Genomic DNA, 14,069 nt, shown 5'->3' with positions numbered 1-14,069 from the left:
CCAACGCTTTAAATGTCGCACAACAACAGACGACCAAGTAACAGGTATGTTCAACAGTCGTTACACCTTAACTACTGAATCCTACGGAGTCCTGTTTAGCTCATGTGACTTTATGTTGCGCGTCGTGCCCCCGTCATATGTATATGAACATTAGTTTCGAACAAAATTATAAGTTAACAATGCATTACATGTTTTTGTTTATATGATGGTATGTTTAGGACACACATTGTTTTTAGATTGAGTTTTCTCGAGCGCTTGACATAATGTGTTGTGCGCAGGAGATAAGTCTTCGAGCGTCCGAGATAAGATGTCGTGCCCTCGAATTAAGATGTCGTGCGACCAAAATAAGATGTCGTGCACTCGAGATATGATTTCGAGCGCTGAAGATAATACGTCGAGCGCTCGAGATACTTTTTTCTGAAAAGAAATGGGTCCTGATGATTCTAGATCGTTCACCTGAGTTTTACCGCTCAGATAAATATTGCTACACATGTTTTAGCAACAGCCGTCATTTTTTCACAAACCATACAGCGTGAACAGTCTAAGTATCATGAAGAATCTATTGCCTTAAATTATTTTGACAAAATATTTAAAGAAAGTACCGGTAATTTACAGTCATGGCGACCATGCTTTTACCATATCAAAATGCCATAGAACATATATTGTTAGTAATTAATCTAAAATTGTCCAAGCAGAATGTGCCATTTTAATTAAAATGGTTTAAGTTGGCTCCACCACGGACGGGCTTATTAATTTATATGTATACTGTGTACATCTTGTCTAAATAGCTTGTTCGATTCCACAATGCATTTTACTCGTAGTTGTTAATCGAACACAGGTTATTTTTTCTAAATATATTCAATTTGGTAAAACAATACCCGGTATGTCATGTGAACATTTAACTTAGACTGCTCACACTTTGTACAAAAATATGGCCGCTTTAGGAAGGGACTTGTTTCGTATTTATTATATTTACTTTAATATGTAAAACTCATTTGATCGATCTAGGACTATCATAATTCTCTTGTTAAAAGATAAAATTATCTCGAACGCACAACATCTGATTTCGAGCGCTCGACATCTTATCTTAAGCGAACGAAATCTTATTTTGTTCGCACGATATCCTATCGCGAGAGCACTCGGCATTTTATCCCGAGTGCGTGACATCTTATTTAGATATCACGACATCTTATATCGAGAGCAAAAAATCTGATCTCGAGTGCACGACATCTTATCTCCACCGCTAGACGTCTTATATCGACAAAACGACATCTTATATCGAACGCACGACTTAGACTCAGTGTTGTTATATTTTCTGGTTCTTCGGGATCATTTATTTCAACTTATTTAGATTTGAAGATTGAATACTGCTTAAGCCGGTGCTAGGGGGCGTGGGCAGTGTTGCATTTTCCATTACTGCTCATGAACAGACTCAATCAAACCGAGTCTGCAATTTTCACTGTTTGCCTTGTTCTCGGTGCTTCCGAGGGATCTACTTTCCAGATTTTATTATAATCTCGAGCGCACGACATCTTATCCGGAGCTCAGGATATCTTATTTTGATCGCACGACATTTCATGACGATCGCTCGATATAATTTTGATAAGGTAAATAAGTGTGTCCTAAACATACTACCGTACTTTGAACTTTGTGTCATAAAACTAACACTAAACACTTGTAGTAAGATCAACTTCTCCAAGATATATTTTTCCGATAGGAAAATGTATGATATAAGCGACATAAAATGCTTGCCACCTTATAATCGACCCCATATTTCTTGAAAGACAATAAATCGCACATGCAAGTAACGCGAACTGCATCGATCATAATCACAGACACTTGGGGTCAGGATCCCTTCACTCACCCCACTGTCCTCCGCCACTACCAAAGGTTAGCGAATATGTTGTAGCATTTTAACACGTACTGCACATAGGTGACGATCATATAACGCATTTTATTACAATTTCGGCGTGTTTTTTTTTTTTAAAAAGTATTTTTCACCATCAATGCTCCTAAACTCCCAACTGTCTGTGATCTTGATAACGCCTGTTCATACAAAGGAGTGTACACGAGAGGCTTAAACCTGTTCGTGTATATTACCATACACTCGCAGCCAGTTAACCTAAACGGTGCTTCTCTGTTTTGTATCAGTGCAAATGTAAAAAAAAAATGATTTCCTATTAACTGGTCATGGGTTCTATTTCGTTGTTTGAATTTTACAGCTAAGGTCATAAGGCAACTATTCAACTTAAATGTCGGAGGAAACGCCTATGTACCCTTCTGTTCAATATTTCAGACACGTGGGAGCACCTTGACCTTTTCACTTTTTCTTGAAAGTGTCTCTTAATGCCACAGTCATCCTCCTCCTTCCTGCTTTGATAACCTCTCTTCACTCCTCCATCTCGACCCCAACACACTAGCCTATTCCCGCTAAAAACTACTCAGAACATTGTTTTACTTTCTGTTGGTATTGTGTCTTAGATTCCTTTGTCATCACCCCTTCCCCTATCCTACCCTACCCTACCCTACCCCACCCCCACAAACACAATGTTATTAGCAAACCGTATTTGTTTACTGCAAACTTTAAAATCTTCCTGTGTAAAAACACTAGCACTATATGGAAAGTAATTTCTGAAATATATTTCTTACGTAGCCCTCTATGAAAACTGTTCAAGCAAGCTGTGAAACTCAGGCATCTATAAATTGTTATATACCAGCATTAAGTATTATTTGTTTAACATTAAAAAGTCTGCTGCCCTCGAAAAAGTATACAAGAATATATGAGTATGACTTCCATCGGGCTACCACCGCATTATTAAAGATTCAGGCGTATTACATAATCTAAAATTTAAAAAATACACAATGAATTGTTAATATTGTGAATAGGCATTACGACATTTAAAGCGTTGGTGTTGCAACATATAATGGTGGACAAATTCTTGCGACATTTAGCTTTAAAAGTGCAAAATATAGCGGCAGATGATTTTGCAACATTTAGCGGTGGTTGCGGCATATCACGTTAACGTTGCGACATTTAACTGTGGTTGCGACATTTAACGGTGGTGCGACATTTAACACAACAATGTTTCCATGCTAAAACATGTTCTTTGTGCAAGTAAAATATAAAAAGCTTCCGATTTATTCATAATTGTGCGTTTCATATTTCAAAACACATCAATTCGATTTCTATTGTTAGATACTACTATTCAATAGATGTCATAAAATTCGAAGATATATACCAAAAAAGAAGTGAAAATGACAGATAAAAAGGAATACTACGAAATTCCGTTAGGGCATCGCCTTTGAATGTGTTGATCTGAAACGCGATACTCGTTAGTACGATGATGAAAACGCAAAAACACGAAGCTACAATAACGAAAACGCGATACTTCGATAACGAAACCGCGATAATACGATAGTACGATGATGATAATGCGATATACTATTGGGTTTTCACCATCGTACTGCCGCGTTTTCACCATCGTAATATCATGATATAGCGTTTTCATTATCGTGGTGTCGTGATTTCGCAATTCATTATCGTACTATTACGTTATCATCATCGTACTGTCGCGTTAGTATATCGCAGTATCATCATCGTACTATCGTATTATTGTGTTTTCGTTATCGTAGTATCACGTTATCATTATTATCACGGAGCGAAAACACGATAATTGACGGGGTCGCGGGGCGAGCTTTAGTAACTGGTATGTCGGGGGCGCGGGGCGAAACACGATGCTAGCGTTGCTTAAACGTCAAGTTTTCGCCCCGCGCCCCCGCCATTTTAGTTATTAAATCTCGACTTTTCGCCCCGCGACCCCGCTAATTATCGTGTTTTCGCTCCGCGCCCCCGCTAGGCCGCGGGGCGAAAAGTCGAAATGGCACAAATGAAAGTGCAAAATGTCGCACTGCGAAAGGTCGAAATTAAGAATAAAAGGGCGGGGTCGTGTGGCGAAAACCCGCCAATTAGCGAGGTCGCGGGGCGAAAAGGCGAAATTTAAGCATTACAATGGCTGAGGCGCTGGGCGAAAACTCGCTTATTGTCAGGTAAGCGGGGTGAAAGGTCGAGATTTAGGGTAGAGAACACCAATTGTTTTCCCATAGACTTCTATTATAACATTATGGCGTGTACGGCCTTCCATAAATCGAAACATGTATATCCAATCACATTTTTTTCAAGAACTGTCTTAGTTCCACCAAAATATCGGACGAAAAACATATGAATAGTGATACTTTATTTAAGTAATTTTCGTGTGAATGAGATGACCCCCTGATTACATCGTTGTCATGGCGGGAGAAATTCATTTGATGAAACTTTTTTCAATACACATAAAATGTAGCAAATTTTGTCAAAATGTATAATGGAATACTGTAAATGCAGTAAAAATATTCCATTTTGAAAAAAATAATCACTGAGATCTTGGGTTTGTTTACATGACTGACCAATCAGAACGCACAGATGCTACCTTATTCCCAGGTATACACTTACCTCATTCCCAGTAAGTTCCCTGTACTTTTTTGAATTGGTGGTCTCTGACCTATAGATGAATGTTTCGTTTCACTTTTTCCCATTTTACAGTTTTATTGTTAAGTACAATCCAATACCAGTTGTTACACAAAGTTTCATCAAGAAATGTTCAGTTTTAAGAAAGATATAGACAGTTTACTAAGGTCACCCCCTGTCGATTTACAGGCCCAGATTCAGACACTGTCGTCATTTTATTGCATTTTTTCGCGAAAATTTAAGTTATTGGCATAGGATTTTGTTTGGAAGCTGAAATATGATTCATTCCGTCAGAAATAGAAATAAAGTCTACCAATTTTGATCATTCTCCGACATTACAGACATAAAAATGAGCCTTTCTGGTCCAAAACCTCAGATAAAAATGGGCACACCTTCAAACAAAGAGGCCAAAATTTAAAAAAATATTCAAAATTCACGCTTACTTTTGTACGAAAACGTCTTTCTACATCATCTGCAACAGATTTGTGACCATTAACTCCCTGAGGCCGATATCGTAACATATCTGCTGCGGCGAGATAAGAATTACCACCTAACGTCGAAGAACATTTACTGATCTTATCACAATCTCACGCACATGCAGTCAATTGAAATCATGCAGGGAATCATGGGTGATTAAAATAAATTAAAATAAACTTACAAAATCTTTAAAGTTTGAAAAAATATTTTTATATCCTATTTCATCCGTAACCTATATCCAAATAGAAAAATATTTTAACTTCGAAATATTCACAATTTTAACGAACCTTCTGCGTTGAAAATATTTGAACGTTTCTGGTTCGCTTACTTTTTCACATGTAAAGGCATTGAAATCCAATAAATAGAAATACAATATTTACAAAGAACATTTACATAATCATACTAAAAATTGTGTGAATATCGATCATGGTTAAATTTGATGTATACATGTACACAAACGTTTTGTGACACGCGCTGAGACAGTTAAGTTGTAATATTTACATTTACCTTTATAAAATACAAAAACAACGTGACTACATGAACATATGTCACGTTGTTTTTGTATTTTATAAAATATGTTTTGTTGTGTTCATGTCTTTCAGTTTGTATTGTATTCGATGTAAGTGTACGAATATTTCAGCCTTTTAAAGCTTAACTTTTTCCGACCATTCATTTAACTGATAATGGAATTTCAACGTCTGATCATTATCGGACGGAACTAATATGTCAGAAGCTGCATGATAATGAATATTTTCTTTATTTTAAGAAAGATTTTTGGCAGACGACATTATTTTACTCCTTTGAAATACAGTATGAACGAAACACAGTGGATTTCGTCTTTACATGGCCGCATAATTGCAAACACTTATTTTAACAAGGGAACTAATTAGCACTAAGTATAGGATAGACAACGAGTGCCGTTGTCTACGGGATATAACCAACGAGCAAAGCGAGTTGTATATATCCCGTAGACAACGGCACGAGTTGTCTATCCGACTTAGACCACGTGACATAAAAACTGCAATTATTGAAAACCCTCCCACGCGTTCTATAGAAATTAGGATTAACGTGTTTTTATAAGAGTGATATTATCTTTGTATCGTTAGCGCTTATTTGTCAGTAGGGCATATGAAAGAATGCAGGTTATTTGTATAAATTCAGTTTTACTCAAATACCGGATTTACTAAGATTTAACGTTCATTAACACTTTGAATCATTTGCAATCACAAATGCTAAACAGTTAAATATGGATTCCTCAAAAATACTCAAAATTGAACTGCATGCTGAACAGTTAGTTTTTGTGAGGAGTTTGCATGTTGGCGAAACACGATGACAGATACGTTGATTCAAGAAGATAGCCAGGTTCCAAAACTACAAAAAAGGCTGACAGCAAATCGGAGGTAAACATGTTGTCTGAAGTAATCTGGTATTTTAAGTATGGACTAGTGCTTACTGGTAATATGCATAATCACATACAAATTATCAGATTCTATTAGAAATCACTTTTCAACAATCGGTGTAAAGTGACAAAATAATTATGGTTATATTCATTTTTTTCGTTCTTATTTAAACAGGAACCAGGGTCGGTGTTTATTTGTCTATTTATTTAGTTAGTTACTTAGTTAGTTAGTTAGTTATTTTTTTATTTTATTTATTTTGTTTATTAGGATTTAGTTAATGTGTAGATGCTCGTAGGACAACGAACACCTTTTACTATATCGTGCCCTTCTTGTAAGAATGATGTAGTTGTTCTACTTTCTAACTGGGCCAAGTTGTTCGAAACTTTAACGGGCTGTAATTTAGTTTAGCTTAGTTTAGTTTATACTAATTTGTTTTAGCTCGATTGTGATGAAAGCTTTTAGCTTATTGTAACCACTCTCGAGTCCGTTTCCTATGAAAACAAGTACTGGGGTCATATGAGAAGTCATGGTCGTGACCCCAATGATGCTCGAACCCACGACCACAGCATTAAGCTGTTAAACTAACTGCCTGTTAAATTTCTATTCAAGATACTAGTCTTGGTGGGTGGGAAACACTAGTATGATGTTTTAATTTTACTGTAAAGATGATTTAGTGTTTATAATCCTTAACAAGTACATTTGATTTTCTAAGTTTTCTAAAACTGTCGAAATCTACTGATAAAGTTAATCGATCGTTAACTCAATCGCCTGTTAAAGTTTCGAACAACTGGATCCAGTTGTTTGCAAATGTAAGGATCGTGCTGACATGTCTATTTTATAACAAGTGAACATAAAAAGTTACAACTGTTGGAAACGTTTCAGTGAATATGTTAATTACGTTTTTATCCAGTTGGTTCTACACTACAAATATGTAGTTTATTGTAATTCAATTTTATTGATATCCAATAACATGGGGTCATTTTTACGATATTAATATTTAGACGTTGTCAACTGAATTTACCTCCAAGTCAGTCTTATTTTTTTATCCCATTGATAACTGGTGAGAATATTGCAAGGTCATTTAACTCCGGCGTTAGCCTGTATTGTTAGATGGTTAATTGACACGAAATTCACGCGCTTTTGCCCAAGTTTCCCCCGATATATATACAACGCTACTGTTGTATATGAAATATAGACGGGTACAAGTCTGCTTTACGATTGGCTATTTACGGATTATCGTGGTCTAATTATAACATCTAAGAAATAATACCCAGTATGCAAAAATAATTTTGCTTTTGCCAAGATTATCAAAAATTAACAAGTACATGTCGAAATCAGCATGATCTCGGTGCCGCGACTATACTCGTCAATCGCCGTCCTGGGGAGTCCTGATAACGCGCGTATAGTCGGATATCGACACTAAGGGGGTAGAAAATATTACGCCTATAGTCGCATTTCGGCCCCAGGGAGTTAACATTACCTGTGATCGCTTTCGACAAAAGTCACGTTTTAGCTCTAATATAGGGTAGAGAACACCAATTGTTTTCCCATAGACTTCCATTATAACATTATGGCGTGTACGGCCTTCCATAAATCGAAACATGTATATCCAATCACATTTTTTTCAAGAACTATGTTAGTTCCACCAAAATATCGGACGAAAAACATATGAATAGTGATACTTTATTTAAGTAATTTTCGTGTGAATGAGATGACCCACTGATTACATCGTTGTCATGGCGGGAGAAATTCATTTGATGAAACTTTTTTTCAATACACATAAAATGTAGCAAATTTTGTCAAAATGTATAATGGAATACGGTAAATGCAGTAAAAATATTCCATTTTGAAAAAAATAATCACTGAGATCTTGGGTTTGTTTACATGACTGACCAATCAGAACGCACAGATGCTACCTTATTCCCAGGTATACACTTACCTCATTCCCAGTAAGTCCCCTGTACTTTTTTGAATTGGTGGTCTCGAGATCTGACCTATAATAACTAAAATAGCGAGGACGTGGGGCGAAAACACGATAATTAGCGCTCTTCAATCATCGAGATTTCGTACCGCGCCCCCACCATTAGAGTTCCTTAATGACGACTTTTCGCCCCGCTAATTATCATGTAAAAGTTTTCGCGTCCCCGCTAAATAGCGTGTTTTCGCCCCGCGCCCCTGCGATTTTAACTGGTTAATCCTCGTGTTTTCGAAAACACAAAATAGCAGAAATCAGCCACCATACATTGCAATGTTCGCTCGGTGAAATACACTAAAACAAACAAATATCCTTTATATAACTTTGTGATTGAGCTTTATGTCATATTATTTCCTCATGTGTAACCTTTCTGTTATTACTTTTATTAGATTAAATGGTTTATGTACTTTATTTTAAAACTAAAATACAATCATTAGGCCTACCTTTATTTTGTAATAGTACATTTCCAATAGATTCCAGTCATACAATGATATATTCCTTGACATAAAATGAAGTTGTTAAATTATTTCTATCGAGTTTTGATCGATATATCGGTATGTAAAACTTGGCTGAAGAACAAGTCTTTACAATTTGAACTAAAGGAAGGTATCCAATTACAGAGAGTAACAAAGACGCTCACGGGTAGTTTGCATTATAAATTGACTAAAATTAAGTTGAATAGAATAACTGGCTGGCTTAAAATCACAAATAGATAAAAATGCGTCCAGAGTAATCAGAACATGTTAGCCTGTCTTTCTTCTCAGTTAATATCACAGAAGCACTCGTAACGTATGACTTGTGCTCATGTCTTGACATGATATTCTGAAAATGAAACATTTTTATTTTTTATTTTTGTGTGTGTGTTTGTTTCTGCTATATTGTTATTATTGCATTCGTCTGTGTTAATGTGTACATGTGCTTAGTCGCTGTGTAGAAGTATACATTAACATATACTAATATTTTCATTTCTATTGGGCTTTTGTCCTTGCTTAAATTTGAGTATCTTGATTTGATTTAAACCTGTAACTTGACATTTATATTTAATAAATCTAGCAGGTTTTTATCAAAAAATAATAAATTCATAATCGTTTGTTTCTTGATAAAATCTGTAAAAAAATCCTTTGTGCTTGACTTCCTAATAATAATAACTTTATTTAAAGAAGGTAACACATAAAGATATATAACAGTGTTAGAACGTATAAAATATCTCAAGTTTCAATGTGGCCTTCTGTAATATTAATAAAAACAGTTCAACACACAAAAATAGATTAAAACTGATTATCTAATTATAATATATGACAGAATTAGAATGATAAACATTTAAATACAGCATTCACTCTTGACAAACAATCCATTTAATTAGAAAAAAAAATAAGTATACAATCATAAAAAGTAAAATCACTCAGATATGCATTCACCCATTAAAAGAAAATAAATAAATAGCAATTGCAGAAAAAAGTTGTAGCTTATTCAGATCCTAATAAGTATCTTTTGTATTTGCTTTTGAAAGAAGTAAGTGAATCCACACAACGAATATTTTGTTAGAGCAAGTGCCCGTTGTAAGGTGCTAAGTACAAATTTAGACCAATCAAAAACAATTTAAATAGAGCGCACTTCTGTAGATACACAGGAGTGCTAGGATATAAATAGGTACACAGATGACAGTGATAAGAGCGGACGCAGTGTTCCAGGGGTTCGAAATGTGTTATAGACCTTTTTGGCAACGGGAAACAATTTTCGCGCATGCGCACTCTACGTAGGGCAAAAAGACATGACTGCACAATATAAATAACGTTAGAGTTACATTGTATTTTAATATATTCGATCAATAATGAGTTTATTTTATAGTAAATATCCACCGTAAGGCAAAGGAAAATAAATGTAGATATTTACAAACCAAATAGATTTAACTAAATTATAAATGCGCATTATCATTGATGATTTTGGATTAATGGACTTTTTATTCGGCACTTATGATCTCGACAAATTTAGGTTCAGTAAAATGAAAAAAAAATCCATGAATTAATAAAGTAATAACAAAGATTTTGTTTTATTTCCTAACGTGATCTCACATAACGTGTCGCAGTTGCCTGTACATGTAGTTAAAAGTCGAACTTGAAAATAAAATGTTCAATTAACAATGTTCAGCCTATGGTTTTATATCCAATTATACTCCAATGGGGATCAATTCATTCGTATTCAAAAATAACAATAATCATCTTAAAAAGTTATTTTTTATTTCTGTTGTTTCTTCGAATTTGAAAGATTTTTTATTTGACATTATCAAAGTGGCCGAATGGTCAATGCAGATTTGATAGAAAGGGGTCGGGTAGCGGGGAGGGGTGTTTTACACTTACATTCTTTATCTGTTCTATTCTTTGCGGAATTCAAGTTTATCATAATTATTCTAAATCACGGATAATGACTTCTTTGCGCGGTACATTTTCGATATGAAAATGATCCAGCATGAAAACATAAAAAAATAGAATTTTATATCAGGCATTTTCCTTCAGTGTGTAGTTGAGTTGATTCATATCTTACGAATTTAGAATTTTTGTAACTACACTTTCATCTTTTTAAAAGGAAATGTCCATAAAAGTTCCAAATATATAGCATAACATATATTCTTATAGATTTCAAGATACTAGATATCACGTGAAATGTTTATTTTTTTATTCACAAAACAGCTCCGCCACGTGATATATTTATCCGTGTGCGTTCTTTATTATGGCATTGATGACCGAAAGCATTAATGCATATCACATCAAAGCCAGCTTATTTGCTTCAGTAATTTTTATAATCCACCCTAATTAGGGCACACTCTCGAAATTAAGTTACGGTCTTGATTACCCAGGTGACCTATGTTTTATCGTGATTATTATGAAAAAAATATGAATTTTTAAACGTAAGGAACAAGTTTTATATTTGTATGATGTGTGGAAAAAACTGGAAATACTTGTTCTTTTCTCACGAAAATACGAATAAAGACTTTTCAGGTAAGATATGTTTAATAAACACATATGTCTTTAATCAAAGTATACTGTATGATAAATTACTTGAATGAAATTATCTTTATAATGACAAAACAATTCGTAATATGATGATAATTTTATGTAGGTTCTCTTATGGGTTCGGGTTCTTTTGCCACACGTAAAGAGCGCATGCGCGTTAAAACCAAAACATCCGCCCGCTAGCATAGTTACCAATAACTTGTGTAAAATCATCTATAACACGAAATAATTTTGTATAAATAATGTTAATAATGTTTATGGTATACTTCACTTATGATCTTCACACTCCTACCACTACCTTTTCGCATATTTAACATTCCTCAGTACCTTCCACTCTGAAATATGTATTTAACTCACCTTCGAGTAAGAAGTCTTGTCTGTATTAAAGTCACTAAGTATTAATATCACTAATAGACCCGATAGCAGCCGAATTTTCAAAACGGTAAAGTCCTGAAAACATTTAATATCTTACACACTTTATCTTCAGTTTGTCATTTAAAAGTCACTCCAAAACGTTTTGACGTTTAAAAGTATTAACATACACAGAACATAGAAATTCTTGAATGAAACCCTTGTTCTATACACTGTAGTAAAATTTGTTTATGTCATTATAGCGTGCCTTGTATCCACATAGCGCGTCGGAATTCAGGTAAAGATATCGGTATAAATGACATTGCGAATAACAACCGCAGTGGGGGTATAGTCAATAAAATATTCTCCTTTAAATCCAGTACAGGTAATCTAGGTCGACTGCTCTACGTTCAGGTCGTTATAAACATCACATGAATATTTACCTGTGAAATATTTAACTTGTTCATGACGTTGTAACAAAAATCGATAAAGAGATTGTGACCTACCTAGCTATTTTTAGCTTTTGACTAAATTGCCTTGCAAAATCTAGGACGGGAAAAAGTCTCTTACGAAATGATTAAATGCCAATTGAATGAAGTGCTGGTATCAGCTTACTAAAAAAAGAAGCATGACAAACTCAGAAAAGACACGAGTGCCACGATTTAAAACTATTTTGAGTCCAGTGTCTAATGGTTGAACAGAACGGTTTAATCATACGTTCAACAACAACAACAATAACAAAAAGACCCTATATATCAAAAATGGTCAAAAATATAAATAAGTAAACGTTATAAGTTTTCCCCAGATACTCGAAATAATACTTCATAATAGCACCGATTTCTGGTCATCTCTAGCGTTCTGGAAATACTGAAAATAATGACACGAAATAAATGAGTATAACACGTTCTTTTTCAAACCTAAATTATAAGTGGGTATATTTCTATTTATTTATGTCACAAAACTGAAATGATTTAATGGATATTTCATTTTCGATAGAATAAAAGTAAATATCCGCGCTAACGATATCCGTTTGACAGTTAGCTAAACATATACTGATTCTTTAAATCCTTAATATAAAATCAACAATAATATCTATTTCCATTTTTTTTTTGCTAGAGGCGTTCTTTCTTTTCTTTCATTTTCTTCGACAGTAGAGATGCTATATTACTTTTTTCTTTTCTTTTTGAACATTTGGGGTAAATTAGGATCCAGCACTACGGGTATGGGATATGTCATGGGATTTAGTTCGTCTGTCCGACGTTGTTTTTGTTTTGTAAAAATCCGGTCGAAATCGGTCATGCATGATGAACTGTTTTTCCTTCTCCCTAATGGGTAGCTGTATTGAAGCATGGCGGATGGCGATCGGTTTATTCTATAACGGCACGCAGGGTATTAAGAAGACATACATTTTCCATAGTTATCCGTTCACACGCTTGTGTAGGAAACTTACGATATTTCTATTACTTTTAATACACGGGGTAAATCACCTGTTTACATTACTATTCTTAAGTGTTAATAATGTTTGTTTTTCAACTGTTGTTGTCACTTGCGTCGCAAATACTATCTTTGAGTGCTGTAGTATGGGAAATGCATCAGACCTTGATAGTTTATATTTTAATCTGGGAACTTTATACATTTTTGAGATAATACTTTTGTTAAGCGGCGATATTGAGAAAAATCCAGGTCCTGTTGAGACAGATGAAAATTGTTTATCTATTTATAGTCAAAATATAAGAAGTATTAGAAATAAGATTAATTTTATAAAAGATAACTGGCTTGATTACGACTTGCTCTGTTTTACAGAGACACATCTTGACAATATGGTATCAAACGAATCTGTTTCTATTGAATCTTTTTCTACTGTCTATCGCAAAGACGTTACCTGTCATTCAGGCGGAATTTTAGTTTATGTTTCTGATCAATTTATTTCAAAGCGCAAATAAGTTCGAAGTCTATCTGCAAGAATCAATTTGGATTGAGTTAAGAAACAAACATACTAAATATCTTATCTGTACCGTATACAGGCAGCCAAACGCGCCCGTTGAATTTTGGAATAAATTGAATATTTGTTTAGAAAAAAGTCTTGAACATTGTGATAAAGTTATTTTAGTAGGAGATGTAAACGAAGACCAATTAAATTTGAATAATCACAAATTGAAAGATATTTTATTACTTAATGATCTTCGAAATATTATTAAAGAACCTACTCGAGTTACCGAAAACTCTTCAACATTAATAGACCCTATAGCAGTTACTGACAATATTCAAGTTTATCATTCAGGAATATTTAATACACCGCGTGATATAAGTGATCATTACGGAACTTACGTATATATTAAATATATACAAGA

General features: G+C 34.4%; 1 protein-coding gene across 1 annotated transcript in view; it reads right to left on the bottom strand.

Moving 5' to 3' along the window:
* LOC123543790 (uncharacterized) overlaps positions 1-12,175 on the bottom strand; it is a gene marked incomplete at its 3' end in the record, with an annotated part of 33,821 nt that extends 21,646 nt beyond the window's left edge. Inside the window, exon 1 of the mRNA XM_053534985.1 lies at positions 11,725-12,175. The remainder of the gene's footprint in view (positions 1-11,724) is intronic.
* Between the last annotated feature and the right edge of the window lie 1,894 nt (positions 12,176-14,069).

The sequence above is a fragment of the Mercenaria mercenaria genome, unplaced genomic scaffold, assembly GCF_021730395.1.
Source record: "Mercenaria mercenaria strain notata unplaced genomic scaffold, MADL_Memer_1 contig_4340, whole genome shotgun sequence".
Taxonomy (NCBI): domain Eukaryota; kingdom Metazoa; phylum Mollusca; class Bivalvia; order Venerida; family Veneridae; genus Mercenaria; species Mercenaria mercenaria.
The sequence above is the reverse complement of the archived record's forward strand: the minus strand, read 5'-3'. Positions and strand labels throughout refer to the sequence as shown.